The 6,184-nt window shown below is 33.8% G+C and overlaps 1 protein-coding gene across 2 annotated transcripts in view; it reads left to right on the top strand.

Annotated features, from left to right (window-relative positions):
* Window positions 1-6,184, top strand: part of LOC100750186 — a 205,529-nt gene that overhangs the window by 69,906 nt on the left and 129,439 nt on the right. The gene's annotated exons all lie outside the window — the stretch shown is intronic.

Here is a 6,184-nt window from a genome sequence, read left to right as displayed (position 1 = left end):
AAAAAAAAAAAAAAAAAAAAAAAAAAAAAAAAAAGAAGAAAACTGGTAACGAGCATCGAGTTATAGCAGTTGAATCTCTATCCAGTTGAAAGAATAACGTTGGAGCGGCATAATTAGGGGAGAAGTCTGGCTTCGATACGCCCGGAAGAGAGGTCGATTTCGATGGCGATTCTTAAGTATCTTCGTTCAAAGTTTCGTGGTTTCTCTACTGTACTTCTCTACGGTACTGTGAACGGTAACCACCGATGAGAAGCGGAAGAGAGAACGATCTCTTTCCGTCCTGCTGAATTTATCAGGCCAGGAGACTTCGTTACTGTCATTATATTGTCCCGCCATGCGGCTAGTAATTTTACTTCGTGTAGGAGATACATCGTTCTCATACAAGCTGGCACACGCTTTCCTCTTCATGGAAACTTTGACCGTAGAAAGAAAGCTTGTACGTGTGTGTTACCCTCTTACCGAGGGTCTCAGCTTCGTTGAAGAAGATAGACGCTGTCCCGGGCTTGCTACAGCTACTTCTTTGTGGTAGTTTTCCGAACAAAGAGAGGCGTTCTCGGTGATACACACGTTTGTAAATTTAATTCGTTTAATTAACAACGTTTTAAAATTACGGAACAAGGATTCTTCCCTTTTGACGGTTTCAAACGGATGAATCTTTGTTGTCACGCAGGTTTTATACCGACTGTTCTTGCTTCGTAATTTATGTTACCGCTTGCAGCATCGCAACAGTTTTAAAATTAATTCGTTATACGAATATCTTTCTCGTAATTAAAAACCGTGCTACCGCAAGTGTTAAAGATGGATGTTAACGCGCGCCTTACGTTAGAGTTTTTGTATACTTTCCTATTATTTCCAGTTGCTAAGTGCATTAAAATTTTCCAGGTAATATACACAGATGTGTTGTACGAAATGTCTTGAAACTTCATTAGCACTGTTGTGAGACTCGATTATTATTATTATATTTGTAAAGTTTGAAAGGATTCTGAATTCATTTGAATATATTTTGAATGGATATATCTATGTGGAAATTGCAAGATATCAACTATTGCAAAAGATCACATACTTTATGCAGTTAATTGTTTATAGTATTATAGAAATAAATCTCGATATTCGATGGGACTATATTTAATACTTACATATTATATGGTTAAATGATTATTAATATTGTATACTAATGTTTTAATAAATATATATTTGCAACAAATATCTTGTAATTTCCATGTACATTCTCAGATTGGTTTCAAATTTGATCTATACAACCAAATAAGTTGCGTCTCATTATAATGCTAACGAAATTTCAAAATGTTTTATATAGCATGTATAACATGGTGATAAAAGTCTTTTAATATTTTCGTGAGTCAGTGCAAATTTGGAAATTGCATTCTTAATTTGGGATTTTAACGGACCTACATGAGGATGAAAATGTGCGAAATTGGATTATGAGATTTATTAGATATGAATTTCGGATAATTTTTTCATGAATTTTCAGAACAAATTGGTATTTATGTATATAATATGAATAATTTTTCTACGAAACGTGTTACACATACAATAAATTTGCCAAATTAACTGCGGCGGTTTTGACTTCAATTCTACTTAAATACCTTTGTAGTTCCAGTTATACTCTGAGTTATATTACTCCGGATAAAGTTTTCAATTTAAATGAAATAAAAAATAATCAGACTGAAACGAAGTTGTTTTGCGTGCTGCACGTGAAGCTAATGAGATATATCTCTTTTTTATTTGATACACGGTTATTAATGGTAAAGTAATCATGAACTGATCGAGTTAAACGATAATTACAAAATCGATATTGGGTAATTGGCTTGGAAGTGATAATGAAATAATAACATAATATACAATAATGTAGTTACGCAGTGACTGATCATTTTAATCTCGATTACTAATTTACACTCTTCAAAAAATTCAATGAGGACAAATGGAAATTGACAATTAATGAAACTCCTATACGGACAGATGCTTCACGTTAGCATTACAAAAAACGAATGGCTCTACATTTTACACAAGCTGGCTGTAATTGGAGTGCAGGATACTCTATTGCACAGTAGAATGGGTACTTTATTACTACGTTTTAACGATCTTAAAGCATGACTTTTCGAATCAAACGTTTACTGTTCATGTCGTCAATAGCTTAATTTGTCATTATATTAAGTATATTGTGGTGTAATTAAGGAAAGAAAAGAGAAAGAAGGGAAGAGGAGTGCGTTTCGTTCATGTCCTCTTAATGGACTCATCAGTAAGGCTACTCAGTACCAGCTCTGTACTTTAGATACCACTCAAGTAGTGCATGCTAGGTCAGAGACTATATTTGTAGATTAGTAAGGACTTTCAGGAATTACGTTTTCGATGTTCATGTCTCTGGTTACGAATGAGATTACAGAAGATTATTAAAAAATATTGTTGAAATGGTCGCTGTGAAAATTATGAAAGTTTCTTGAGCAGTTTCAAGATATTCATATTTAGGGATAATATAGAGTTGGAGGTTCGTTAGAATGATAGAATTGAAATGGTAAATGTGGTGTAAATGCCATAGAAATAAAAAGAAGTGACTCGTTTAGTGGACAAGGATGTAGGCTTTATACAGAATATAATAAAAGAGTTACAAGTACTAGAATATTTAATCTCATGGCTTATATATTCTGCACTATTTACTTTCTTCTATGACTATTGTGAAATAGAATTATGAGAATAATGTACGAATAAATAAATTTGATATCTCTCTCTCCAAATGTGTAACAGTTGTAAATATTTAAAGTCATTTTCATTAAAAAAATATTCCTTTTTTCCGCACTTATATCGTTTACCATCTCAACTGTTCAATTTCGATGCCAATAAAGGCGGATCACCTTCTTTATTCAACTGTGCGATTAGTAAGTCTTATTCTACATTGCTGGCTCTCTTGCAAAATTGTACTAATATTTTTAGCGAAATTTTACAAGTTGCAAATTGCAAGTTATTATTATAATCCTTAATAAATTCTCTTCAATAAATGGCACATTTTTATTATTAATAAATTTTCCTATATAGAATTGCGTTTGTTGTGGAATTGTACAAATAAAAAATTCATTAATGCTAATATTTGGTAAACCATAGTGTAAGAGGCCTCTGGTGAATGGTATTCGTCCCAATATATTTCAGGCTCATGACCTAATTAACTATTTGTTTGTTAAACAAGCGCAAACAGAAACTATCATTTTCGTGTAGATTCTAAAGTCAGCACTTCGTTCGTTTTCCATACAAATTCAAGGGCCTATTATAAGGCTGATCTCGGCATAAAATTTCTTTTTGTAATCGTTCGACGAAATTTCATTGTAAGATCGTAAAAGCTGCTACGCGAGGTGTAGAGAAGTTAACAGATTTACATGGCGGATCTAAGCTGCTACGAAGCTGGTTGAATTCAGTCGCAGCGTTTACTCGTGGCATTGCGAATGGAAAGTGCTTTGTTTTAAACGTTGCCGCGAGCAGCTCTCTCGGTGTAAAACGACTCGTTCTTTCGCGGCATATATTATGACTGGGACAAAAAATATCATCGCGAAGCTAGCGTACCTCCGCGTTACCGAGAGAATACAAAACGTGGAATAGGAATTCTCAGGCATCCCTCGCGAACCACCTCCATTGTCCCGTTTTAATCGAGACTGAATAGTCCGGACGCTAATTGTAAATTAAATGATTCAATACCTCGCGAAGAACTGAAAACGCTACAACGCGAATTTTGTTTGCTAACGAAGCTTCTCTGAAAAGATACTCATTTCTGTAAGTCTTTTGTCTTCTTCGAATTTATTGTTCCTATCTTTGTTCTTAAAATGTGTAACTATAAAGGATTAATATCAGGACTAAAGAAATGATAAATCTCTGTGTCCCTTTTTTTTGCAATTGTATTTAATTATTAATAACATATGGAACATGTGACGACAAACAATGAAATGAATGTTGAGTTTTATCGAGTTAAGTTAAATTTTAATCATGATTATTTATATATAATATAATCAGATATTCGTTAGAGATTACGATGTTAAATATTAATTAAGAGAATAGACAATTAAAACACCAATCACACGACCAAAACTACTTTTTTTTATTAAATTTGGTTATGAAATCCCCTCAAACTTCAATCATCGGTATATCAATACATCAAAGCTATTCATTTCTTTCAGGAATATTCGACATCGTGATTTAGATATTAAATATGTCGTTAATATTCTCACAAAACTTAATGAATTTGTCATCCACTTCTAAAAGCCTTGTACCTTTCAACTAAATAAGCTGTTCCCATTTTTAAATATGTTATAATAAAATATATCCTTTTAATCATCAAATAACATCAAAATCATAAAATCAACAAAAATGTACTTATCATATTTTTCTTTTGTAATCGTCATGTACAATCGAAAATCAATAGGATGAAATATAACTGTCGCAGACAATGTTTAGTCACAGTTCGGTATCACGCATCTTTCACCTCCGTGCGCATTCGTAAATTTGCTTTTCCTGGTGCGTTTGAACGTGTCGCGTGCTTGCACAGCACGCTCGCACAACGCGTCGAGTGCTCTTATTAGCGTGTGTGCACACATGCACGCGCGCACTCTGGTCGGACACTGGAGTGGTTGCATTGCACGCAACGTTCGTCCTCCTTCCATTGAATTGTTATAATCTCCCTAGGGGAGCACGCGAGCTCGTTAATTGCTACATTTTCTCCACGAAATTACATTACTGCGACAGCTGTCGTGTAACGCTTTCTTGTGTTTCCCTGCATGTAATATTCGGTTTCTGAGGCGAGCCACGATGCGTTCCGCTCTCTAAATGCCTCACCTTCGCCAGAATAGACGACCCTTTAACTCCTTCGCGCCCATTCATCCGACGTACTATTCCGAATGACCGGTGTATCTTTGTCACGTTCTTCTCTTTACGAGCCAGCCATTGTCAAACCAGACGTTTTATGTGACAGCAGCTTAGCGATGATAGTCGTTGTTATTACGATACGTGCGTCTTTTTATAGGTTTCTCCGTAGTACCAGTGGAAGTGTTTAGAAGAATTTATAAGGATTTTCAAGAAATCTTTTATCGAAATATAAGAAAAACTGTTACTATTACGTTTCTCTGGATTGTTGGAATACTTTGTCAATAAAAAATAATTTTATTCAGACGATAAATGATTTCTAATTATAATAATACAAACTATACACCTAACGCAAATTATTATATGATAAAAATCAATTTTGGTACGCAATTTAATAATTACTTACACGAAAATTATTCGCTAAATCTATTGCGAAAATTCACAGTATCTGCTAATTTTAACCTCATTAACAAGCATAATGTCACTTGCAAAGTATTAAATGCACGAAGTCCAGTGTATTGTCAGCAGCGATATAATGAATTATCAATAAGCAGAATACGTTTGTATTGTTGGAGCTCCAAATCGGATATACGGATTCACGAATGGACGGTTAATCTACTTTGTAATGTTTCGCATCTGAATTTAAAGTAATAAAAATGTACGAAGTGTCGATTAGAATGTTAATGCTTTACATATTTAAATATGTTTGGGTTTGGAATCGTAGCCCGCGTTCATTTTTAATCTGTCAGAATCTACTTACATTTTGCCTGCGCATGGCACGGCCTATTCTACTTAAACGCGTGAGAGAATGTGACGTATGCAACAACTATCTTTCGTCTTGTTACATATTTCGTTTTTTCAATCGTAGAGCATGAAAGTTAAGTGTGGGAGTGTAAAAATAGACTAGAGAATCACTTTTTTAAACAAATACGTCTGGTTCGGGAATTATATTTATAAATGCACAACTTTCTAACGTTTGAAGTGAAAATCTTTCAATCGTAACCATATTTTCATAGCTCTAATGCAATTATTTTTTATTGTCACATTTCCAAAATATATATTTCCTAAACTAAATTAGTCTTCTATTGTGTGAAGTTTGTTGTAGTTCTGCAACAGTATTAATGATCTGTAGATAGCTTAACATTTGTAATTTTTCAAATTTTTGCCATTAATGAGCTTGGTATGATTTCTTTAATATTGTACAGAACAGAATAGGATACTCAATTCAGTGGAACAGATATATAGTGTGATTCGTGCATTATCCTGAATTATTACAAATCGTACACATACGGCATTTCCATTAGCACTGATTGTAGGTGAAATACAT

The sequence above is a fragment of the Bombus impatiens genome, unplaced genomic scaffold (assembly GCF_000188095.3).
Source record: "Bombus impatiens unplaced genomic scaffold, BIMP_2.2 scf_0102, whole genome shotgun sequence".
Classification (NCBI taxonomy): Eukaryota; Metazoa; Arthropoda; class Insecta; order Hymenoptera; family Apidae; genus Bombus; species Bombus impatiens.
Note: the sequence above shows the minus strand (reverse complement) of the source record. Positions and strands in the feature narration are given on the sequence as shown.